Source organism: Falco cherrug, chromosome 4, assembly GCF_023634085.1.
Source record: "Falco cherrug isolate bFalChe1 chromosome 4, bFalChe1.pri, whole genome shotgun sequence".
Classification (NCBI taxonomy): domain Eukaryota; kingdom Metazoa; phylum Chordata; class Aves; order Falconiformes; family Falconidae; genus Falco; species Falco cherrug.
In genome coordinates this window covers 100,422,765-100,448,578 of record NC_073700.1, presented here as the reverse complement: position 1 = coordinate 100,448,578, position 25,814 = coordinate 100,422,765, and the positions used below count along the sequence as shown (strand labels likewise).

Here is a 25,814-nt window from a genome sequence, read left to right as displayed (position 1 = left end):
ACAACTTGTATTACCTCAGGTTCTGTGTTATCTGCCAAATATTACCTTAACTTCTCAGAATCCAGGAGAAAAAAATACTTTTGTCCTTACTTTTGCACAGTATTTGCTAATATTTTCAATTGATAGTTTTAAGCACTATTCTAATATTCTGTAGCCTCCTACTTACAGTCTGCTCCTGATAAGCCTAATAATGAGAAACAAAAACACACAAGGTTGGTTTTTTTCTTAAAAACTCAGAGGGTTTTTAAGAACAGCTGCTTGGGCAGTCGCATGTGTTGCAATGGAGTCAAAAGGGATAGTAACAAACTTCAAGTATAGTAACAGCGAGGCATACTGGTGTATGTATCAGGGTAATACTTTATTAACTAATGTATAGTGAAGAATACAAAAGCATGTAAATGGATTCTTCTGTAGGCCTAGATCGCAGCTGCAACTACACCGAGTTGGGAGGAATGTCAGAGAGCTCTGCTTCGTATTCTCCGCCAGAAGCGTTTTCTGCCTCAGCTTCTGTGCATCACGCTTGGTGTAAACCAAGCACGAGGGTGGTGTAAAAGGCTCCATCTGTCGTGTTGGCTCAGATCCACTTCACAGAAGCTGGAACCCATGAAAGTAAAAAATGAGAAATCAGAATTCTGAACCCGCTTCCTCCTCTCCCCACTCTGCCCTTCCCTGGTTTGTACTTCTCCAGTAGCAAGAGGAGCAGAGTTTTGTTCTAGATTGCTACTTGCAAAATGAGGGGGATCAGGGCGCTCCATGCATCTTCCTCAGCCCTCCCATAACAGCTCATGGACCACTCATAATTTAGACTGAGGGACTTAAATTTCTGAAAGAAACAAAATGTTTTCCAAAGAGTGATACAAGCCAGTCATATGCTTCCTGGCTGGTTGCTCTGCCCCAAGCTGGTTTCAGTTCAGTATTCAGAAAATGCTAGGGAAATTTCAAGTTAGAACAGTCCTTGAAACGGTCTGGTGTAGCAAAACATTTCTAGATGATGCAATGTCTTTCTAGACAGTAGGAATGCAAGGAGTCAGTATTGTCAGTAGATTCTTGTTCAGATGAGTAGTACTGTTAGTTTACAGGATTAACCATCCCTGTGGAGCACCTGTGCAACACTACCTTAGCAAGGTCACAATTTACCAAGATAATTCAGAACCATTTCTTTTTCTCTATTGTTTTCTAAACACAGCTTTTTCTCCAGAGTCTTGGTAGCTCCTCTTCAACTCAGATGTGATAGGATCACAAAATTGATAAGACCCTTTTACAGCCATATTAATCCAAATCAAGGGCAGAATGCAGTTCTACACTTTTCACGTGGAGTTCAAACAATAGACAAGATGTGTTTTGTAGGAAGTACATCATGAGGCTGGAGAGACTTGCATTCTTTCTGGATGGCAATTTTTCCCCTCTTGTTAAAGGAAAAAGACAGAGCAATCTGGTATTGCAAGTCCACACTGACATCTAGTGCTGAAAAAATGGCACTAGCCAGTGAGGAAACAAAGGAAAAAGGTATTGGACTAGAATGAAAGATCTAAAAATATGGCAAAGCATCCCTCCAGCTTTATGAAAGCAGCTGGGAGTTTGCAGATCTCTCCAGTGGGCAGGAGGTGCTCTGGCTCCATGAACGTGGGTGCTGTGGGGGCATCCCTTGGAGAACTGCATGGGCTACTGAGTCTGACAGCCAGACACTCACCAGAGCAAGCCCTGTCTGCCCCTGAACACTGCTCTTCAGGACACAAGGAATCTTGAGTTGTGACTTATTTTAAGTTTGTTTTGTAGCCACCATTGCTGTAGGACTTGGTCCAGAGCAGCATAACTAGTAGAACATGGCTGCCAATAGCCTGGTAATCTTGATTTTACAAAGACTTCACAAGGATGAAATGTTCTCACCTTCCAAACTGAAAGGAGATTTACCTGGTACACTGGAAAGATTCCCTCTCTAAGCTTTTCCTAGGGAAAGGGGTCATTTGTTTAGCAGTAGCTTTTAATTGTTAATGTTTTCTTACCTCCCATTTCAATAAAAAACATTCTCATAATTTTTCTACATATACAAAAATTTGCACTTTGTAATATTTTACTGTGCCTTTAAGGGCAGGCAAAGACTGTAAAACAAAATATTTGTGAATTTTCACTGTAATTTCTACCTTCCATGGGGAATTAAAAAGTAATAATAATGTGCAGAATAATGAGTGTTTTTCAGTGTCTTAGCTGCCAGCGCACTTCCTTCCCTGTCACCAGGGAAATGGTGAGATTAAAACCATGTGCTCTGTGTGCCTCAGAAGTGAGATACGCATGTCAGTGTTGTATAAATCATCAAAGGAGATGAGAAAAGGGACAGATCCGAAGCCACCAAGATCAATGGACTTTTTTTCCTATCAGATCCCAGGAGCTTTGGATCAGTCCCAGCAGATGTCAGAGCTCTGCCAGCCCCACTGAGAAACTCTAGTCCGAATGCTGGCATGCTGTTTGGCAAGTCACAACCGGTTAAGCAGAGGTTGGCAGATGTATCCTCCATGGAGGGAATCCTGGTGTTAGCAAGCAGGATTTCACAGCAGGACCCAGCACGGGGGACTTCTTGTTTCTTTGCATGGAAGCAAAGCAGGTCCTAACCTACCAGCCACTGCAACATGTGAGGACATCCTCTCCCACCAGAAAGCCCATGCTGTGCATTGGGGCACATCAGCAAGCTGTATCTCCTACCATTTGGTACTAGCTGGGAGTAGCTGTTACCTCCTCCTCTTTCACAGCAGAGCAAGCAACAAATTTAGCCCTTACAGCCTTGTAAGTGTGAAAGACTCAGAAGAAAATGTGGCTTTCATCCTGTCCATAGTACCCTTCCTCCCCTTATAGCCAGAAAGCCCAAGTACTCAGATATAATTTGTTCTTTTAACTTCTGCAATTCTTTATTTTTCTGAACAATAAACATAGAGAAGTAAGCACATTGTCACATCTAGGCTGTATTCCCCTCCACACCCCCCACACCCCCCCCTCCCTGCCATCTCTTGTAATCAACAACAGTATGCAGATTTTAAAAATGTTTCAGACTTGTGTCTGGACTGGACAGATTGGGATGTACAGGGAGGATTGGCAGGCCCAATTAGACAATAAGTAGCATAAGTAGCTGTCAAAAAATAAGGCTAGAGCAGGAGAAAGCATGTGGCATCTCTCACTAGATAAGCTAGAATGATTGGCATATTCAGTCAGAAACACTCATTTTCTGATTTAATGGAGGGTTAAGACAAATTGTCTCGCAGCTGAGACCATGAAAATCAATCATTAAAATGTAGGGTTAGAGTCTGATGTCAGTTTAAATTCCATTAATATCAGTGGAATTATACCAAATTTATCCACCCAAATTTATAGGGTGCAAAATTTGACCCGTAATTATTATTAGAAGCAAAAGCTTGCAAAACTGTATCATATGTCTAGAATTTTCTTGAAATAAAATGTAATAGAATAGTAAAACCAAAAACATAGAATTGGCTAGAGTGGAATAGAAGAACAGGGAAAAGGAGAAGGAAAAGAGTGGGAAAAGGAAAGAGGAAAGGGGCAGGAAGGGGGCAAAGGAAAGAGAAAAGGTAAAGGGAAAGAAGATGAAAGACTGAAAGAAATGCCAAGAAAAGAATGCAGGAATTTAGGAAATTTCCCTGATGAAATTTAAAAACGTGGGGAAAAAAATCCAAATGTATGGTAATAACATTGAATTAAACCACTTCAGCACTGGTGTCATCATATCATGTTCCTGCCCATCCTTTCCTTTTCAGCTTTCAAGAGGACCCAAGGGACATGCAATCTGGTTGTAGTGAATTATTCAAGAAGGTGCCACTAATGTTTTAAAGGTGACTAGTTTGCAGAGCATATTTGGTGCAGTGATTGAACATCCAGTATGAATATATTCAGCTGACATTAGTTCCTAAGCCTTTAGGAACATGGCAGAGTGTATTAAAATCAGTGTTTTTTTCAGTGCAGTGCTAGGCAATAACGGATATAATCCCAGCTAAGAGCACTGACGTGCTTTGTGCAGAACACGATCTATTTTAATGAAATTGCAAATATATTTTGGGGAGCAGTGAGTTAGGCTGAATGGTAGTAATTTAGTGTTCTGCGCTTATTATTAGATTCCCCACCTGATCCTTTGCCTTGTGTTTAGGAGCACGGTTCAGTGAAGAGAACAGTCCTGTTCATACAAACAGCATGAGTCAGGGCTACTTGTCAGCAAGGGTTGCAGGTCCACAACCCAAGTCAGAAAGCCTCTGTGGGGCCTTTTAGTGACTCAGTGACTCAGAACTTTGGCAAATCCCCAAAGCTGGGGTGAAAGAGTAACTTTTGTAAAGCAGTAGGTTGATTTTACAAACAATTGCTGCCCCATGAGACAGAAATGACAGTTTTGGCAGTGTACAGACCCAAGCAGCAGCAGATTAAGCTGGGGTGGCTGACACAACTAGCAACCTTTCCTGATCATGCTGCCCTTATGTTAGTCTGGCATCCTTGCCTGGAGCTGACAGAGGGATAGAGACAGCTTGATGTGTTAGAGTAAAGCAAAAAAAACCATCAGCTGGGAACAGTGGCAGTTCAGGAGCTGCTGGATAGCCCTTCAGCCCCTCCCCTGTAAGGCGAGGAGAAGGGGTGGAGCAGCCCTGCCTTAATCCATTGCCACATCCCAGTTAATATCCTGATACTTCAGAATGTGGCTATGAACAGCTTCTAATTCAAGCTGGCTGGCCTCAGCGACAAAGAAAATTGTAAATGCATGACAACAGTTATGGACTGCAGTGGCTTAGACAATGGCAGTGGAGGAAAATAATGCTTTAGAAGATTCACAAATACATAAAATCCCTTGAACTGAAAAAATGGAAGAGCCTTTTTTTGCAGCACCCTCCTTATATTTTAAGTAATTCTCCTTGCCTTTATCTGAAAATGGTTCTTTCCATAATCCTTTCAGCCTTCATACTTCATTTAAAATCGTATTTGATGATCTGATAGTTTGTTCTGTCTGACAAAATTGCAACGCAGTTTTCATCAGCTGTAACTCACCTAATCTGATGTGTCTCTACTAACAGTGCTCAAACCAGGTCTTTGATTTAGGCCCCTATTTGCAGGGGAGACTAAAGAAGAAATCTTAATGCACTTCCATTTTTATGAAGGTCATTTTTCAAAGGGAAGAGAGAAAGTAAAACTGAATAAGGATGCTAAAAACTATTAAAAACATTTTATTAAATCCAAAATTATTTACGTGAAGAATTCTTTCCCAGTGGAAGAAACTGAAAAGAGAGTACAATGCTTGGAGAGCAGCAGCATAAGTCAGAAGGAAACTTGTCCTTGTTTTTTAGTTCTCTATTTTTAGTTCTCTATTTTACCCAAATAATCAAGACAAGTTCTCTGTCTTGATTATTTGGGTAACTTATAAGTCACTTTGTCTTCTGTTGATTCAGTTCCTCCCTTTCTACTCTACCTCTTTATCATTTTGTCAGGATAAAACACATTACAATTGCAAGAAGCTCAAATAGTAAGTAAAAGGACATTAATAAGCACAAAAGGTCAATACATTTTATACTAGATCCCTATGATAAGAGCAGTTTTGGAAGTGCAGAACTTTATGGAAGTGATGGTATCGAAATTATGCAAATGCCAGTCACAAGAAAACCTGCCTCTAATGCTAGCCTGCTAAGCAGACCTGTGAAGAACAGGACATGCAATATATACTCCTGAAAAAATACCCTGTAAGTTCACATAGAGCAGAATATATCTTTAAAAATGTGTCACAGGAATACTTTATCATGTAGAGATAGGTGTGGCTAGAGAAGCCACTCCTGACTTCACCTGGGGATTTATAGATACGACCTATACTGGAAGAATATAGATAAATATTTGTCAATCAGCAGCTGACATAAACATATTTACTGTTAATGCTGTTGTCACAGTTACTCACAAAATCCCAGGAACTGGATGCTACAGCACCTACTGTTTTTCGTTAACATCGGTGTGTGGTACATATTAAGCTTTTCTCAGGTAGGAAATTAATTCTTATTAAAATGTCTTGTGGGCATGAAAACCAAAGTAATGAGACAAGAATGAGCTGGGAGTCCAGAGGCAAATGGGTTGAGGGGGTTTATATAAAACAGCTCCTTAATAATCAGTAGGGAGGAAACTCATGAGAAAGAAGGAGTATGCCAGATGGAAACAGCTTTGCCTGTTGCCTGAGTAGAGCCTTTCACCCCATTTTAGAGAGGTAGGGTGAAACATTGTCAAGGCTCATCAGTCCTACAGACAGTAGAATTTTGCCTGTCTCTCTCTATTACTGTTTGCTGAGCTGACTGCCAGCTCAGATCATTGGTAGAAGTTTAGTTATCAGCCCTGTTGTTTTCCTTATAAATTGCTGTTCCTTGGGGTTCATTTCAGTTCTTAAGGCTTTTCTGTGTGTGGTTTGGTCACAGAAGTAGCAGAACTAGGTATTCAGAAACAGTTTTAGCCAGACTGGTGCCAAAATTGTGATTAAACCAGCCTGACGTACCTCTTCACCTCTTTCTGTAACACACATGCTAAAAATCTGCCACTGTATTTACCAGTCGAACAGAAGTGGAACCACATCAATAGTCTTTGCAGAAAAAGCTTGCTAAGATGCCTTTCTGAGAGGCATATGATTAATCTGTAATCTCTTAATGAGGCTATCACCTGACACATATCCAATCAGCAGGTCAATTGGTCAACATTTGCAAGAAATCCTGAATTATATTCTAAATTTTGGTTCTCATGGAGCTCATAAGATCTTTTCTCTGTCCTCCTTTTCCAGATCTGGGATATGCCAGTCTCCTAGTTCTACTGGTTAATAAAGGTGTGAAAGCATAGCTGTTACTGGGAGGCTTACACGTGTTTTACATAACAGCAAATGGATATATCTGAAAAGTGAGAACCTGAGAGGACAGAAAGCAGATTTCTATAGGCAGTATTCCTTTATGCTGATTTTCAAAGAAACATGGAGATTTTTTTGGGTTTCCCACAAATCAAAGCAGTTCTAGAAAGAGTGATTAGTTCCTCTTCTTCTCCACAGCAGGCAGTGCTTTTGAAGTCCTTCCAGAGTGCTTGTCATCAAAGTATTTGTTACCTACCTGTTCAGGTCTTCAGAGGGCTAGAATATATTAAGAAGGTGTAATTATATGGTTGCAAATCCAGCATGTTGTGTGGCTATTTGTATAGGAAGATGTTATATAGTGTTTCCGGAAAATGTTTCCATGGTGGCAAGAAAGAAGTTGAAATTGATGAACCAAGTTTTCCTAGGCCAAATTGTTCAGGTTTAGCCCCTCAGGATCTGTCTCTGCTGTAGGGTTAACCTGAGCAAGAAGCAGACCCAGCCAGAGCATGTGCAGCTGTATTGCAGGGCTGCACGCAGGTGCCATCACCCATCTCCACCCTAGTCCCCCTTCCTGTGAGAGGGCAGGGCAGGCGAATGGAGGTGGAAGAACTGTACGAGCACTTTGGTTGTCATTTGTGCTTGGTGTTGGAGCTGCTGTGGGTATATCCCACAACTCTGCATTATACTGACCCAAGCTGCTCTGTCATTCGTTTCCAATGGACCATGGGCCATAACTAGAAAGGCCTCATTTGAAATGGTTTTCCTGCAAAATGTCCCTCCCCACGTTGCCAGTGTGACTGTTGATAGCAGAGGGATTTAGGGTTATAACCCAGCTTAATGCAGTGCAAAGGAAATGCTCAAATGAGCCGGTCCATATTTGTGGACACATCAAGGATTTGAGCGTAGCACCCAGCTAGGATCCTGAATGAATCCTCAGGGATGACTGGCCTTTGAGCCACATGTACACAGATAAATGGGGGATCATCTTGAGTTGTCTGCCCTCATCTGTCTTCTTGCCACAGTGCCTTGCTGATACATTACTGCGCAGATATGTCCACCACGCCCCAGGCCATGCCCATATCACAGGAGACATCTATAAACCATTTGCAGATCCTAAGTGAATCCATTTTACTGTATATGGATATGCGTTATCCAGCCTGTCCAGGATGAATTTTAACTGGTGCATAAGTGAAATGTAATCATTGTTTTGTGTGGTATTTACGCGTGCTTTATAAAGATACCACCCTCTGCATAGCTAGGGTGTTCCTCCATTAGTATGATAATGAATCCGTATTCAGGGGGCCTTTTCTGCTCTGCTTCTTACTCGACCCTGTTCCCTCTGATATCTGAGCAAGCCCCCCAAGAGCAGGGCGGCTAATGAAGGTAGGGGAAGATGAGGACAAAGAGCCCTGCCATACCTATTCAGGGAGAAATCTGCATCTGAAAGTGCCTGCTGGAAATGGGCGAGATGCCAAACAGCAGGGAGAAGGGTGACGCTCTGGAATATAAAGGAGTGCATACTATTATCTTTTTCTGTCTTTAAGTCACCGGTTATTTGTAAAATAAAAAAGGAAACAAACAAGGGGGACCCTTTGATTTGGCAGCAGCATGGTTTTTATTCATATCCCAGCAAATGCAACACCCCTTCTCTCCCCACAGACCTGCCTGCTGCTGCCACTCTTCTCCCAATGCTACAACCATTCTTCTGTTCCCCCTCTTCATAACAGAGCCTCTACCAACAGCTGATGAATGTGCTGGATCTGCAGTTGCCCCAGTATGCAGCAGTCAAGGCAGTGCTATCTGAGCATGTAGGTGCCATAAGGGCTTGTTTTCAGGGATCACTGCTTTTTTGGGAGTGTAGGTTATGCAGTTGAACACAATGCCTACACCTCAGGTTGCAGCAACCACCATTGCTCAGCAGCCATCGCTATTCCAGTTGAATGGATTTTGTTTTACTGTTTCTGAGCAGACATGCTGCCATGCTGCTTTTGCAGTTCTGCTTCCACCCATTCTCACTCCTCTCTCATGAGGAAGACACCTAGGTCTTTCCCAGTATAGTCCCTCTGCATGCCCCACTACCTCCGAGAAAAGAAAACTTCCTCCAAGAGACCCTGGCAGCCTTCAGGTCCCAGTGTTTAGTGGTATCTCCTGCTGAACACAGGTCAAAACTCACAGCTCGCCCCAAAAGAGAAAGCAAGAAGCATCTCAACATCAGGTTACAACAGCAGAAAGTTCTTAAGTACTCACTCACAGGGCATAAACTGCAGCGGGAGCCTGGATGACATGTAGAACAGACATGCCCAGCCAGAATCAATGGGTACTATAATGCTGAAGAAGCAGCCTGCGGTCTTCCTCCTTTACTCCTTCTTTGGTAGCTAGGCTGGTTAATAAACTGCCCTTCTTCTGGAAAGAAAAAGGTGATTATATGTAGGCCCAGAGTGAAAGGGTTCAACTGGGAAAGAGTCTTCCCCCAGCAACCTATAAATTATGCATGGCTCTAAACCAGCTTTTCAGCTTGGTGGGAGCAAGGCTTCAGGCCCCTCAGTGCAAGTTTGATAACACTGTGTGAATCACATACCAGTGGACCTGAGCTGAGAATTTGCTATCTAAATCTCAACTTTGCCAGTGCCAGAAGCATCCCAGTTGAGGCTCATCCAGGATTAATCTGCAAAGACTGAGAAAAAGGAGGAGCAATGATTGACATGGTAATACAGCATCTCCCATGCAAAAATGCCTTCAACCCCCTCCAGCATTTTCATAACCGAATACACACCTTGTTTTGCACTATAAAGAGCATGGGAAAGTAATGTGATAATGAGACATAACAAGAGGTGCATGTATAAGACAAGCTGTGGACAGGCAGTGAACATAAAAAGAGATGTGTACATGTACACATAGGGAAGAAGTGGCAGATAGGCACTTTCTTATAATCCAGCAACAGTAATCATGACAATAATTAAGTTCTGTTTTCATTTTCCATTCTCCGTGCACCTTTGTGTATCTGGAGAAAAGAAGCAAATAACAAGGCTTTCTATTCAGATTCTTGTAACCAGACTCCAGTAAGTGCTGTCAAAAATGTCCACCTAGTATCCACTCAAGTCATCAGGCAAGTTTAGCTCAGCTGTCTTCCTGCCCTTCGTATTCTGCATTTTTTTCTTTATTAACAAGGAGAAAACTGCATGGAAAGCCTACCAGAATGCATTTTACAGACAATATTGGAAAATATCAGTTCAGAGTTCACTTTCCACAATCCACAGCACACCCAGTGCTAAAAGCTGCTTTCACCTTATCAGGAATCAGAAGCAATGCCAGACCTACCTCTGTTTCTTACACTTGCAAAATTAATATCAGTAAGCTTCAGATCAGAAAGGACTTGGAGAGATTGTCTAGCAAATATTCTCAAATGATAAATTATAGGGGGAAAATAAAACTGCCTGGACAGTGCACCAGCAGAAAAAAAAGCAGTACTTGTTCACTAAACTCTCCCCTAATTACTGACATATTGCAACTAATCAGCTTTAGAGGCAGAAAGGAGCTGTAATCTATGCATGTCCTCCTCTTTTTGGACTGTTCCCAGTACTAATTGCAGCAGAGGAGCATTCCAGACTGGAATCCTCTAGCTTTTCCACTCATTGCTTAGAGGAACTCCAAGCCTGCACAAAACATTATGAGTTTCCTGACTTTTTTGCAGTCATAGTTTTGTCCCTTTTTGCAAGGCCACGGATCCCCAGCAACAACCCTTTAGCTGAAAGCCTGTTGTAAGCTGAACCAACAGTAGCAGATGCAGAAACAGATTTCCCTGGGGAAAGAACGTCAAGTCAGTCTGACAGCTGTAGTGGCAAGTACTAGCAATGTTCATTGCCCTTGTAAATCTGGGGGATAAACATCCCTAAAACGTCAATAACTGGTAGTAGAGATTTGAGTAGAGTGTAAGTGTTGTAGTACACAGTATACATTCCCGTGCTCTCATTGCATAAAAATGACAATGAATGATCATTTAGATCAGGCAGGGTGTCATTGCCTACACTGTGGCATGGAGCTAGTGGGCAGGCAGCACCAGGGTGGGTGAAAGCGCTTCTACATGAACATGTCATGATGATCAGTGTTCATCGATTCTTTTACTCCTTTGTATTTGTTACTGTCCAAGTGGATGCTTCCTCTTACTGAAGCAGAAATTGTTCATGCACAGCACAGTGGCAAGAGCTGTACAAACATTAAAATGTGGATACAATTAATTCCTGCTGATGGAAGCAAACCCCTGGCATAGGAGAGACAAATTATTCCATCTCTCCAGCATGGCATGGAGGTGTCTATAACAGGTTTGGGGGATTTCTAGTCCGGTTTTGCTCCCTATTTGAAAGAAACATTTACTTTGTTCCCCATGCTGCAGCCTTGCACAAGTTGTGCTGGCTGCACACCCCCTTCTGGACTGGGAAATGTGCCTGCCTTATGACACTGAAGCCACCTCTAGGCAAATTTTTCCTCTCAGCCATCTTTCCAGATACCATCTTTTTGCCCTAGGAGGCAAGGAAATTACTGGTGGGATGTCAACCACGAGGGGAATTTCACTGGTGAAACCAGCAGCCTGCTTATCATTGTTACTTTTTACTCATGCCTGGATCATCTTGCGGTGGTTACTATGACAACAGAAAAATTATTTCTTAACATAAATCAAGTTTGTCAGACTTATGCTTGTGCACAGCACTTGCTGAAGGCTAGATAAGCAATTCTGAGACCAAAAGCAGACAAACTGATCCGCTCTGTGAAAATGGAGCTACCAAGGATCTGAAATAGAAAAGATCCCTTGTCTTCCTAGGGAAATTTGCTTTGAGTATTGAACTGTGGTGGTTCTTTTATATTTTGAGAAATAAAAGCATGAGAATAGTGAATATAATGAGTTAATACACTTATCTTTTAAATGCAGAGGCTTCAGGAAAAATCAACTGTGTTTCTAAGAAAAGAAGTGTGAATATTCAGCACAAGCAACATAGGAAGAGGAAGGAAGGAGAAAGTTCATAGAAGTTCCTCTTTAGAAAACATGAAGGGATTTCTGAAAATTGCATTCTGTGCTTGTTTGGTACATGGGTAATGATAATAGTTCTTGGTAACCTAGTCCCCAGAGTGCAAAACCTTACATTTACTTTTTGCTTGCACATTTTTTCTCATCTTGTCCTCTGGCATCTTTTTATTAGACCCTAAAAATATAGTTATCATTGGCAGAGTAAAGGACTGGTTTGCAGACAGTTCATCCCTATTGTATGTGTTTCTGCTGCACAGCCACGAGCTTTTTAAAAAAGTATAAATTTCCTTACAGACTGAGTGATGAATAGTAGTATCCCATATCTATTTAATCTAGAATGATCATAATTTTTAGTTATGAAAAAACCCTTTTAGAAGTTTAGTTCAATTTGTAGTATTGACACAGCTCTTGGTTTTAGGCAGTGGTTTATTCTTGTTAATCTCAAATAGGTGGCGAACGAGCTGTTTTAGTTAAGCTGTCTCTGACTGAGGGGGTATCCTGTTCATCCTGTGGAGGAGAGCAAACTCCATGCCTGGGTATGGAGAATGGGCTACGTAGGTGGGCATATTGCCTTCTGTCCACAGCACAACTCCTGCTTGTCTCAAAGGGACCTTTGTAGCGTGACCAAAGGCAAAGCCTCATCTTTTGCTGCAGAAAGTAATGCACTGTTCATTATTCTTTCAGTCTGTTAGTGCTTGATTCAGCAGAACTTAGTAGGAGTGATTTCTCTTCCGCTCCTTCCCATCTTCTTTTCTCTGTTTCTGCTCTACTTCCTTCTTGGCACGTCTTCTTCCTTCATCCTCCTCCTTCCAGCAATTCCAAACCCAGCCTCAACTGTATTTTGGCTTCATTTCCATTTCTCTCCATCTGCTAAAATGTATTCATGTATTATGTATCAAATGTTGGCATTTATAATGGTGTCAGTAAGGTTTCAAGTCAAAACCTGAATGGAAACAAGTGGTTTGGGTAGCATTTACCTCTCTTGTCAGTATTGTTTCAGACTATATTCAGACTCAAGAAAGGAAACACTGCACAGCTGGGCCCTACTGGGAAGATTTCCTGAACAACCATCATGGATAGGAGCATTTTTTGTTATTTAATGGAAGTTTAAATGCCAAAGAGTATGGTGGTTCCATGTGGTTAACTCATGAAGCAAGTTGACCCAGTGTTTCAAGAATCCTATATCAAAGTAAACAGATGCAACTGTAGTAAAGTAAATGTGTAGGTCTTTTGAAACATACACAAACACACATACGCATGTTTGGGAATGGGGTTATGTGCTTAAAGATGTAATTCCACAGCAGTTTAGTATGATCTAAGGTGGGGTTGCTCTACATCTTTCCTTAGATGTAGTCTCCATTCTTCTCATCACTGATACTTGTCTGATCTTACAGTGAGCCCATTAAGGGAGAGAAACTAGCAACTCATTTCATGGAGAGGGCGGGGGGTGGTGGGGTGGTGGTGAACCCAGGAAGAAGCATTTTCTTTCAATTTAGCTCTCCAGACCAACTCACTGCAGGGTTAGGTATGTTTCTGCCAGTGTGAGGGACAGCCAGAAAATCCAAACAGCAGTGTCGTGGGGCAGAGGGGCACATAGTCAAGAGATAGCAGCAGCCAAGGTCAGCTTAGACTGACAGAACTAAAGCTTCAGTGGGGATTTTGAAAATCTCAGGCATGACTTTGCTGTATCCATAAAAGCACCAGGGGTCTGTCAAACTGGCTTCAGAAGTATTGTGGCATTAGGGATGCTTAAATTTACATCCCTGTTTTCCATTTCTTGTCTTCAATGTATTGATCGCTACTCTTTCTCCAAGCTGTATGCTATGCATCATACTTTCATTTTAGTAGAGGTCTCAGACATATTTTGTCAGCTCTGGATAGGACAAATTTCTCCTGCTGTACAGATTTATTTGATTTGTGTTTATGGGATGCCCATACCTGGCTATTTGGATCTGAACTGCATATACACTAGAATAACTTGGTTGCCAGTTCCATAGGTCTTCCAATTACAAGACACTATATTTAGATGGAGACAAAATATGAAACAGGATCAGGCACAGAACCAGTCAATCCTTATTTTTCTCAAAAGGAGATCTTTTTCTGTCTCACCCAATACAAGGTTCAGCACATGGGCAAAAGGGAACAAAAAAATAATAGAAATCCTTAGGCTTGATTTGCTCACAGTAAAAAACAATTGAAATGAGCCAAAATTCTGCTTCCTGATTAACGTTATGAAGTAAGTAAGAGCTTTGCAAGGTAGACTAACAAGTACATGGCTGAGTCTAGGAGGAAACAGAGGTGAAAAGAGCTTAAAGATGAGAAAAGAAAAAACAATGGTTTTCTGAAGGCTTCAGGTAGTCAAAGCTCTGCACGGATGCTTGACTAGGTGAACTATGTCCTCTTTACTCTTTGATCTTGGTCTGCAAATGATTCATGGTGTTTAGTGACCTGCTACGCCACCTTGCCAGTCAGTTATTAGGGTGTCATAGAAATCAGTCACGGATCTTCTTTTTGCATCCCACCTTTGTTTTTATTTCATTCAGTTAATCTCCCAGCAGTGTATTTACAAGCGGGAGAGGAGCATCAGTGAAATGGAGAAGAGCTCTCTCTCTGTGGCCCCTCTGCCAGCTCTGCCTTTGTGTTTAAATGTTTTCTCTTGTGTTTGGTTCTTGCTGCTCCTGATCTTTTGCAAGATATGTGATTTTCTCTAACTTTACGAACATAGACTGAATCAAAGGACACCCTCCAGGGGAGAAACTACTTGTCTTAAGATCAAAAGTTCTGCTTTGTTTGCTATTAGAGGTCACCTACCCTTCACATTAAGTTCACAGTTTATTTTTGAGTTGCTGTTTATTCAGTCTAAGTGGTTCAACCCATACATAATATCCTAAAAAAGTCCTGGTCTTGAAACATGCTGAGGACCACCTCAGCTGCTGAACATTTCCCACTCCCATGAGAACTGAGGGTTCAAAGTAACTCCCTGTGCTGTGCCTTAACTCTTCTGGTCAGAGCAGCCCTGAAGAGCTTCACCTTGATGCATCTGTTTCCCACCTTTCCTGTTTGCTAACCATCAGCTGACAGGTACCAGCCAGAGCAATGCATTTCTTCAGGTCTGTCTTAAAGAGAGAAGAGCTCACGGCACTTTTTGATATGTAGAACTTTTCAATGTATTTTCTATGCACTGAGTGGTATCTATAGGAAAAAGTAAAACTGTTACTGCAGTTGTAAGCAATGTGGGAGCCATTAAGAATTGCCTGTTCATTCACTGCTCTGTACCATGACGCTCTGGGCCTGGAGAGGTTGTTGAGGGGTCAAGAGTTAGCCAAAAAGCAGGCAAGAACACATGGGGAGCAACAAGCAGTACTGACTGATATTACCAGTAAATTAGCTCTTTCTGAAGAGCTAGTATACCTGAGGTGGATATGGTATAGCCACACCAAAAAAAATTGTCATCTTTGAGGTGGGAGAATTACCTTGTTCGCAAGTCCTTCATGATGGCAGGAAATAATGTCTGATCCAGGAACGCAAAATGGTCTTTCACAGAAAAGATCATTTTTCAGGGATCCGTCTTAGATCACCTTTCTCTCACTCTTGAAAGCATTAGCTGACAAGGTTTTCCTAGACAAATATTTTATCTCTGATGAAAGAAAAGCTTCTTCTAACCTCAGTGCTTGAAGGCTTCAGAACCAAGTCCTGGCTGTGTCTTTTCTTCTGTCCTACCTGTCCTTCCAGACTTGTGTGCAGAATCCTGGGAGCCATGAGAATAAAGCCATGAAGGCCAGCTGGTGCAGTCCTGTTAGAAGTCCTGTTGTTGTTTCAGTGAGATGAGTACTCTATGCTTAACTGGTTGAGATGGTGTTTATGTATAGTGACAAAAACTTTTTCTTTTTCCCTGGTCCACAGAGCCCCAGTGAGGAGGGTGCTAGGTATTACCCTTCAAAATGGAAAAAGTTAAATTTGATGTAATATTTCAGCAGAATCTGGTGCCCTCGATCCCTGCAAAGGGTTTATTATTTCTTAGGTATTCCCACTGTGGAGCAGGTTACCATTCATTCTGAGGGAGGAAGGGTATAATCTAGCATATCTATCATCCTGGAAGTCCAAAGTCCAAAGCCACTGACTCTTGAGAGCGGTGGACAGCCATGTGTCCCTGAAGTCAGAACTGAGGGTGGAGAGCAAGCCCAGGAGATTTCCTGGAGTTTTCCATCTAGATCTTGAGGAACAACCTCCTGTAGCTATCCAGTCAAAGGAAATTAGATATGGAAATCTCTGCAGGAGAATTCCTAATTCCATCCCTCAGCAGATGAGCACAGGCCTTTGTGGGAGACTGTTTTGTATCAATTACAAGAGTTTTCAGTTTAAACACCTCATTCTGGTACATGTGACATCCATAGCTTTTCATCAGCTATAGTCTGACCCTGCAGTGCCGTCACAGGATGATATGTGTCTATCTTACAATGGAGGCAAAGCTTTTTCTCTCAGGAGGTGAATTCAGAAATGTAGTCAACCTACATGCAACTCACAAGAAAGAGTGTATTATTTAGTTTCCGATTGTTGTTTAGAGTCACCGGGATCCGTTAAAGCTGTGAAGCTGCACAAATGTTTGCAAAACTGGAGCTGTATTCTTTTAACTCATACTTCACCTAGAAACACAATACAACATTGCACAATAGACACCTGAGGGTGTTGTCAGGGGGAGAAAGGTATGGTTGTAAAGTGATGTTCAGTCATAAAGCTAATATTTGGCAAAGGAAAAGTGACATGTCTATAGACGACACAAAAGGTGTAGGATAGTGAATGGAGAAGGATATAAGGTGGCTGGGCCAGATGGCAGAACCAACAAATGAGAAAATAAATCAAACCACTCACAGGCATTTTACATGGCAATGCATAGTCTAATGGGTTGTATTCTCAGCTGGTGTAGGCTGGAATAACTCCACCTATGAAGCCAGGACATCCAGCTGAGGACACGGAGAAAGATGTTTCTTTATTAAGCCTTTTTGTGGAAGCTGCACTTCGGTACTTTCTATGCTGTTTGTTTTCCCTTTGTAACACATAAAGGGCCAAATTTGGCTTACAAGGTTGTCAAGCAGCATATACGGCCCAACCCAAACAGCATCATTGCTACCACTTTCACAACCAACACATGTAAAAGTGCTGCAATGTACAGCAAACAACACGCTGTGGACTGAGACAAGATGTGCATACTGGGCAACAGTAGCAAATGGTGTACAGACAAGAATAGACTACAGCCTCAAAACCAGCCATCTGAACTTGCCTGCTCTCACAAGCATATAGCCCAGGACTGGCAGAACCAGAGGTGCTTGGGCAGTCGGCACTCCTAGAGAGATGTTATGCTTCATCTCTTCTGCATACCAGCTGTTCTGCTCCTCCATTGTTTCCAGAGGATGCAGGAATAAGCAATTGCAAATCTGCTCACATACCAGCCAATCTGTTGTCCTATTATATCCCTAGATCTGCCCTGATGATGTCTAATGCAGTAATGAAGTGAGACACAGGGTACTCTGTGCATTCAAATCCTGTGAGCAATTTAAAGGACAAGCAAAGTCTTCGACAAGAGGGAATTTTGAGGGAACTAAAAATTATATTCTATAGCATGTGAGATACATGTTTGTGATGAAATGACCAAGTTGTATACAACAGCAGACATGCAGAACACCACTGGTGGTAAGCCCAAAGCCGTTTGTAGAGAACCAGAAAGCTCTTGTGAGGTTTTGCATGTTTGGCTCTTATTTTCCTTTGGCAGCATGAATCATAGAATGTAAGAGAAGAATACACCACCTGATTTGGCTTTCCTTGTAACTCATTTTCCTGGACCTCTGCAAGTCAGAATCTTCCATAAGCAAGGTTTTGTAGCAATGACCAGCTACATCAGACCTCCAGGTAAATGGATAGAGAGAGTCTGGTAGTGGCTCAGAAAGTTCGCTGTTCTCAAAGTGAGTCAAGTCACTGTTACTTACTCCCTCAGATTGCAAATGGCATCTGTTGAGTTTTACTCTATGGTTTATCCATCATCAAATGCTCATCAGCCTTGTGGACAACACCAAATAAATATAACCCTGTCATATTATGGGTTAAGAGGAAGAGCCTAGAATAAAAGTAGGGGCTGATGTAAGTACAGCACCAACCAGCTCATATATTCATCAGCTAATTTCAGGCAAGCCTCCTGAGATGTTTATGAAGTTAATTGCTCAGTTCTTTTTTCCCCCATTTTTTCCTGTTGTCTTTGGATTGAGTAGTCATTAATTCTTGTCTCGGTAAATAGGAACACTTTGGAACCATGTACTGGCTCTTCTGGGTGACATTTCCTGAACAGTTTCATTCCTGAGCACTGCAGTTCAGTAGCAAAGCATTATGAATTGAAACTTCACGAGTCCATTATGCAACTTCTCTCTACATACAAGATGTCCCTGTTTCTGCTGGGTTTTTTGGCATGGTGAGGATCTCTCTCAGGTCCTTCTCACTATGTTTATAACCATAAGAGCACAAATATTAAGGACCTTTAGTTTTCCAACATTTTCCTGCAGCCCCCTCAGAGCTCACCAGAGCATCTATTTTCTAATCAAAAGTCACTTGCTGCTGTCAGTAGGGCACTAATGACTTATTTTTCTGACTTGGAAGGGAAAAGAGACATGGGGATATCCTCTACAGCCTATTTAGATATTTTTTCAGTGCTATTTAGTGCAGCATAGATGTATATCCTGTATGCCCTCTCCAGGTTGCCTATACCATGTGTTCGTGCTGGAATGGCTAAAGCAGTACACCTTATGCGTACAAGCCATTATTTAACCACTGAGAGAACACAGAAGAAGAGCCTCTGCTGGCAAGTTGTAGCCTGAGCCTCCAGCTACCTGCCTGTGACTGCTGCACCAGCAGTAACCACAGGAGCAGGATGGAAGGCAAGTGGATTCCAAGAAACCACTTTCCTGTCAATGTGGAAGTCCATTTTCAGAGCCTGTAAAAAGAACAGGGCTGAGCAGGCTGCTCAGCTCTCCCTCCTCACTCCAGAGATACCTGAGGACCTCATCAGTGCTTGAAAGTTTGGGCAGAAATGGAAGTTCTTGTGGTTCAGGTGATTTTAAAAGTCTCTGGGCAAGGAAGCCTCTTTTGCAATGTGCTCTCTCTTCTCTATATGTACACTCATTCATGTGGTACAGGCTGGAATTATAAATCTTAGAAGAGTAATCTTGGGACTAAGGAGGTAAGGGTTGGCATCCTCCACTTAACCTTACCTGATGTAATTAGGCTCTGTTTACGGTCAGTGGTCAACGACAGATACCTTCCAAAAGCTGTTCAGCCCACCAAGTTTACACTCCTGTTTTAGGATGTGGTAATTGCCCCCAGTGGTGGCCAGTCTCCACTGACTATAGATGGGCTCTGTACCAAGGTTAGCTTAGATGCTTGACATCTAAAAGATTACATTTGGGTAAAATGAATGCCCTCCTACATGACAAGATTTTGTTAGTACTTTAGGCATGATCACCACAGACTGCGCCCAGCTTGGCTGCTGTAACCCCTCCTTTGGTATTGCAACCTCTGTTTCTTGGGCACTGCCTTTCTCCACTGACACTGTAAGAAGCCAAAGGCTGGCCTTTCTGGATCACAGCAGTCAAAACCTGTCTTTGCTTTCTTCCCTTCAAATACGAAATAGGGCTGTCAAACTTTATGACTGAGATAGCATTTAAACTGCAAAATAACTTTCATTTCTTATTTATATATACATTTCTTTGCCTCTGCTCAAGCTGCCTGAATGTCAGGTTTTGGCAACCAAGGTGCGAAAAAAACAGGTGGGACTGGGACTGAAAGAGACTGCTGTCTCGCAAGAGAAGTCAGGAGTGTCTTGGGGACAAGTCAAGCTCCGTGGAGGTAATGAGGACACTTGATGAACCAGAGTCAGTAATTCTGCTGGAACATGGTAAGGCAGGGGTGGGTGTTACCAGCACTCAGAGCCACATTTGCCAGAAACTCAGGCTTCATTTGCCATTGAGAGGGACCCTGCATAGTGGGGAGGACTCTCAACAGATGATTTTCATCCATCTTGAAGATTATATCAGCATATATTATTTATGGGTTTGATCTTTATGGCCTGATTTTCAGAGACAGCTCTCACCTCCAGCCCCATTGACTCTACCTATACTTTGGGGGATTTACTTCCTGTGAATTCTTAACTAACATAAATTGCTCTGTCGATTACACATGGGGAAAACATGGCTGCTGTATGTAAGAGCTGTAGGATTGGACTCTTGAGGGTTAAGATTCTTCTGGCTATGATCCGCTTTCCTGTATGGTCAGCCTCCAACAAATTGAAGACAAGAAGAGTATCAGCGTGCAATATACAATTGCAATTCTGACACATCACACCTTGCTGTGCCATCTCTTCTTAAATCAGAACCTGTTTTCACTCTTTTATTTTAATAAAGCATGATATGAAGCCTTGAATAGAAATAATTTATTTCAGAAGTGATTAAAAATAGCTTTCCTTCCACAGTGAGCTCATGGTTTTTAACTTTATTTTATGGTCAGTTGGCTTCACCTTCACACATACACATATTTTATGAAGTGGATTCATACAAATGAGATCTCTAAATTATTAATTTACTTTGTGTTTTATTTTAATAGTTTCCTGTTATAAGAGTTCTCAGAAAAGGAGTTGGCTATTATGCAAATGTATGCTTTGCAGACATAGCACCTATTCTTGTACATACTCAAACGTAGTCAAGTATATACTGTTACGCTTTTCATTAGAAAAGTAGCAGCTTTAATGGCTGCTGAGGAAGACTTTCATTTGCATCTTTTGTCACCTCTGGGCACTGCATACACATTTTTTAAACACCTCTAGGGATGGTGACTCCACCACCTCCCTGGGAAGCCTGTTTCAATGCTTGACTAACCTTTCCATGAAGAAATTTTTCCTAATGTCCAATCTAAACCTCCCCTGGTGTAACTTGAAACTGTTCCCTCTTGTCCTGTCACTTGTAATCTGGGACAAGATAACGCCTGCCTACAACCTCCTTTCAGGTAGCTGAAGGGAGCAATAAGGTCCCCCCTCAGCCTCCTGCTCTCCAGGCTAAACAACCCCAGTTCCCACAGCCACTTCTCATAAGACCTGTGCTCCAGACCCTTCACCAGCTCTGTTGCCCTTCTCTGGACACGCTCCAGCACCTCAGTGTCCCTCCTGTAGTGAAAGGCCCAAAACTGCACACAGAATTGGAGGTGCAGCCTCACCAGGGCTGAGTACAGGGGAACAATCACTTCCCTAAGTCCTGCTGGCCACACTGTTTCGGATACAAGCCAGGAAGCTGTTGGCCTTATTGGCCACCTGGGCACACTGCTGGCTCATGTTCAGCTGGCTGTCACCAGCACCCCCAGGTCATTTCCCGCCCATCAGCTTTCCAGCCACCCTTCCCCAGTCCTGTAGCACTGCATGGGATTGTTGCGACCCAAGCATGGGACCCGGCACTGAGCCTTGTGGAGCCTCATACAATTGGCCTTGGCCCATTGGTCCAGCCTGTCCAGATCCCTCTGCAGAGCCTTCCTGGCCTCCAGCAAATGAACACTCCTGCCCAACTTGGTGTCATCTGCAAACTTACTGAGGGTGCACTCGATCCCCTCATCCAGATCATCGATAAAGATACTGAACAGGTCTGGCCTCGGTACTGAGCCCTGGGGAACACCACTTGTGTCGGGCTGCCAGCTGGATGTAACTCCATTTCCTACCAGTCTGGGCTCAGCCAGCCAGCCAGCTCTTACCCAGTGTAGAGTACACCCATTCAATCTCTGTGGCTGTAAATTTGCAAAAGAAGTTGTATAAATTTGTGGACCAGACATAACATAAGGCTCCATTCTAAGTAAAAACTGGGCCCTGTTCCTACTGAGTGAGGGACTTGGAGCGGGGTTGTGAGAAAAACTTTATATTTGATTTTTCCAGCCCTCTAAGGCAAGACAGAGTAGCTTCGAGGCTGTGCTCCATTATCTTCTGCTTTCCAAGGTTTTCTGTTAACTCTGCAAAGTGGATATCTGCTGGGAACGCTCTGTACAGCTCCTGTTCAGTTGACTGGCCATGTCAGGCTGTACTTAGGTCTTAAATCCCTTTACACTCATTGCCAGTGTGATTGCCAGGTGTCATAACAGTGTTTTCAGCCACTCATTGTAGGAAAACTTTGCATTAATGAAAAAAGGAAAGAAAAACTGGATTCTGCATTTTGGTGCTGTGGATTTGTAGTTAATTAGCCCTGTGTTTTAAGTTTAAACACAGTTTAAGTGTTTAAACATTAAGAAGTTTAGTGAAATTGTCTTCTTTGATCCACCATTAACAAAAAATTTCTGCACAATACAGTCCTAATTATTCTGGCTAGCAGCTTCATTCATACAGGTACAGTTTACTATTTCTCTTCATTTTCTGTTGAGCATTTCTAGCAACAGCAACACTAAACCTAAGTAATCCATCAAGCACATCTTACGGTAGCTCAGTAACTTTTCTTTATACTTTTATATAGTTTGGGTCAGAATGGCCAGAAGTATTCATTATTTGTGGTAACTCGGATCTGTTTTACAAATGGTGCAGGAAATAAGGTTGTTTTTTATAAAATACATGTTAACAGGAAGAGCACACTAACCTGCAGATAGTTTACATCTATTCTGATCTGGAACATGAGTAAGGGTGTTCTTAGATCTGGGCAACTTCACCCATACTTAAAAGTGTGCTTGAGTGCCTTTCTGTATACAGTGCAATGAGGTTTCTTGTCCCAGCATGGTTTGTCCATTTTTATGCTTCCACATTACAGTAGAAAACCTGGGCATTCTGATAGGCAAATGTTCATTATAAAGTACAGGTAGTATTTTAAAGAGAGCTGTATCTCTGGGCCAAAGGAAAAGTGCTTAAGGATGGTGAGAAGAGTATCCACATTCCCAAAGTTCAATCAAGTAAGAAAGCCCTGCTCGTACTGCCTCATTACCCTGGCATTGGTTTGTGCGACTATGTGCTACCACAGCTCATGTTTGGTCAGGAGAGCTGTAACTGATTACCAACAATGATGTGACTGATTACTCTGAAGGCCTGAAGAGACTTGCAAGGGGATTAACACTGGAGAACAGAAAATGCTTTTGGCACAAAAGACCTCATTAGAATAGATCTATTTATGGAAAGAAGACAAATCTGAAGGTGTCATTTATATTCCAAGGAAAACCTCTTTGTGATAATTGTTTCAAGAGCATGACACATTTAACGTATTTACTCTCTTAAGGATATTCAGGACCAATGCATTAAATGAGGTGGTGAAAATGAATAAGGAGGTTTGGAAAAAAAACCAAACAAAAAAAACCAAAAAAAGAAGACAAGAGCCAAGGTTAGATTGCATGTATGTTAGAAGCTCTGTTTGTTGACTCAAAAATCTATAACCCTGGTTAAAGGGATTCTGAGCTTGTTTGCAGGAGGATAACATTTCAACAGACTTGCAGAGGTCTGAAATATTAGGACGACATTAAGACAACTTGATTACACCTCACTAGGTCAATGTCACTTTTCAGAAAGCATTTGTTACAATGTCCAGAAATCTGCTGAACAACCGGATTCAAGTATTCCCTCCCACTACTAGCCCACTATGACTGGAAAAAAGAGGAAGAAAATCAAAGTACAGTGTCCTGTGTAGTTTAGCAGGGTAGCCAAAAAGGTATCTGGCAAGTGGCAGAAATTCAGCCATGGACTCCTTTGTCTCTTAGTCAAAGGGAAAATAATGGGAGGAGATGTCCAGTCGCACTACTGCACAGCAGCTTGTTTTTGTACTTTGCCCTTGAAATGAGTCCTGATCTGGATCTTCAGGGTAAACCTGGTGTCCAAAGAGACCAACACAGAGGGGATAAGCACTGAGCACTTAAAAAATCTAATCCCTGCAAGACAATGAAGATCATGTCTGATTTCATAACATTGTGATAGAGCTAGTCTGTCAACACCACAATTAGCAATGCCTAAGTGCAAAAACAACGAGTCAGTTTCATCTCTGCTAAGTAAACCCTCACCGTAGACATAGTCAGAAATATCTCAGGAGCTGTGAGCACTACAGCTCACTCAACAGCTTGAAGTTCCCTTAACGTCAGTCAGCAGGGACTTCAGAAGGTACTGAAGTACTGGGTCCATTGAACTGCTATTAAGATTAAGAAAATTGGTCTTCTTTTAAGGAAAACCCTATCGAAACACAACAGAAGAGCTATGTTTTGTAGAAACATCCCACCTAACATTAAGAAAATGGTACGGAGTATCATGACTGAACACAAGATATGTCAGTGTTGTAACCTTAACTCTGCTCCTCGGTCCCTCACGGTACCAGTCTGGCAGGGCACACTTTAGGATAAGCAGCTGGCTGAAGGGAAATCCTGGAAAGCCTATAGCTTCCATTAACGTACAGCTTAAGATATTTCTCTCTGCATCTCTCAAGTCCCTCCCAACCCAGCGATCCTCCTGCACCTAAAGCAACAGTATTTCTGTCCTGAGACCTCTTCCCTGTGGTGTCCGAGGGACGGGAAATTCTGCTACTGCTCTGTGAATCCCCTGGACGTTCTGAGAAAGACTTTCATGAAATTTGCTATCAGCTATGCATTACCAGGCTCAGGTAATTCCTGGAGGCTATGGGAGGTGACAGTTGAGACAACAGCTATGCCTCTACTACCATGAGACTACATCTTTTTCCTGCTCCAATAAGCAGCAGGAATGTGGCATGAATGTTCTCTTTTCATTATTGTTAAACTGTGACCAAGAATGCTGCAACTGTAAATTCATCAGCTTAATCAATATTAACAGTAATTGCAAGAAAAATTTCTGCAGGTTAAATAAGAAATACTTTCACTTCAGATGAAGGCCAGCACTTCAACCATAAGGTTGATGTCCATTGGCTGTTCATCATTTTGTCATATTTTAATTCTCTATTGTAGCCAGGTTATATATATTCTTTTTTGAAAGAAAAAAAAAAAACCAAACTAGAAAGTTCCCCTGTTCTTAGCGATGAGTTTTTTGCAGTATAGCTCATGATATTTGAATGTACATGTAGCCTACTTGGACAATAAAAGCCTTAACAGAAGAACTATGCCCAGTTCCTTATCAACCATTAATAATGTTACGGTTAACCTGAGCACTGTATCATAAAGTATGTGCTGATTTTGACTCTTTGTAGACATGCACATCCCCATTATTTGGAAAAAAAAAAAAGTTTTATGTAGGTGACTATCTCCATTAATTAAGCTATTCAAATCCAGTTAGTTTTTCCAGAGGGCACTTTATCTCATTACAGTTCTCTCAACTTAAACAACAAGACAAACAAGCAAAAACTACAAACTCAATCTCACTGTTCCCAGTGTCACCATGAGTTAATGTCCTGCTCACCAGAAAGTGAGCAGTGATGCTAATGCTTCTAGTCAAGCATGCTCTTTGCCTTCATCTAAGAGGGGGTGAACAACTCAGACATTCATTAGAGACACTCATCACTGTCACAAGAGGATGGCATTTCTTCCACACTGCTCTGCCTGCATCACAACAGCAATGGCCCACCGTGGTCCTCATCTTCCAGCAGCAAGAGGCTTTTGAATGTAACCCTGGCTACGGAGTCTGAGGGAGAGGCCAAAGTTGTGCTCTTGGCTCAAACAGCATTGCCCATATGCTGATAGCGTAGCACATCTGTGAGCGCTTCCAGGACTCAGGCCCAACACAGTTGTTTCTCACACAGGATTTCACCCAACCATGTGGAAGTGAGGTGCTACCACACACCAACTTGTTTTACCATCTGGACACTGCTGGAAGCATTTTGCTTCTCATAAACAGAGTGAGATCATCTTTCCTCATTAGCTAGGTCATTGAATGGCTAGCCAAGTTATCGTGCCGATTTATAACATGCACACTTCAATGCTTAATTGCTTCTGACCAATAGCTTTCAAATGACT

The 25,814-nt window shown here is 42.2% G+C and overlaps 1 protein-coding gene across 1 annotated transcript in view; it reads right to left on the bottom strand.

Annotated features, from left to right (window-relative positions):
• Nucleotides 1–359: 359 nt before the first annotated feature.
• Nucleotides 360–25,814, bottom strand: part of MTURN (maturin, neural progenitor differentiation regulator homolog) — a 67,047-nt gene continuing 41,592 nt past the window's right edge. The window contains exons 3-4 of the transcript XR_008731832.1: nucleotides 9,099–9,250; nucleotides 360–594 (exon numbers count right to left, since the gene is read on the bottom strand). The gene's annotated coding sequence lies outside the window, so the exon portion shown is untranslated. The remainder of the gene's footprint in view (nucleotides 595–9,098; nucleotides 9,251–25,814) is intronic.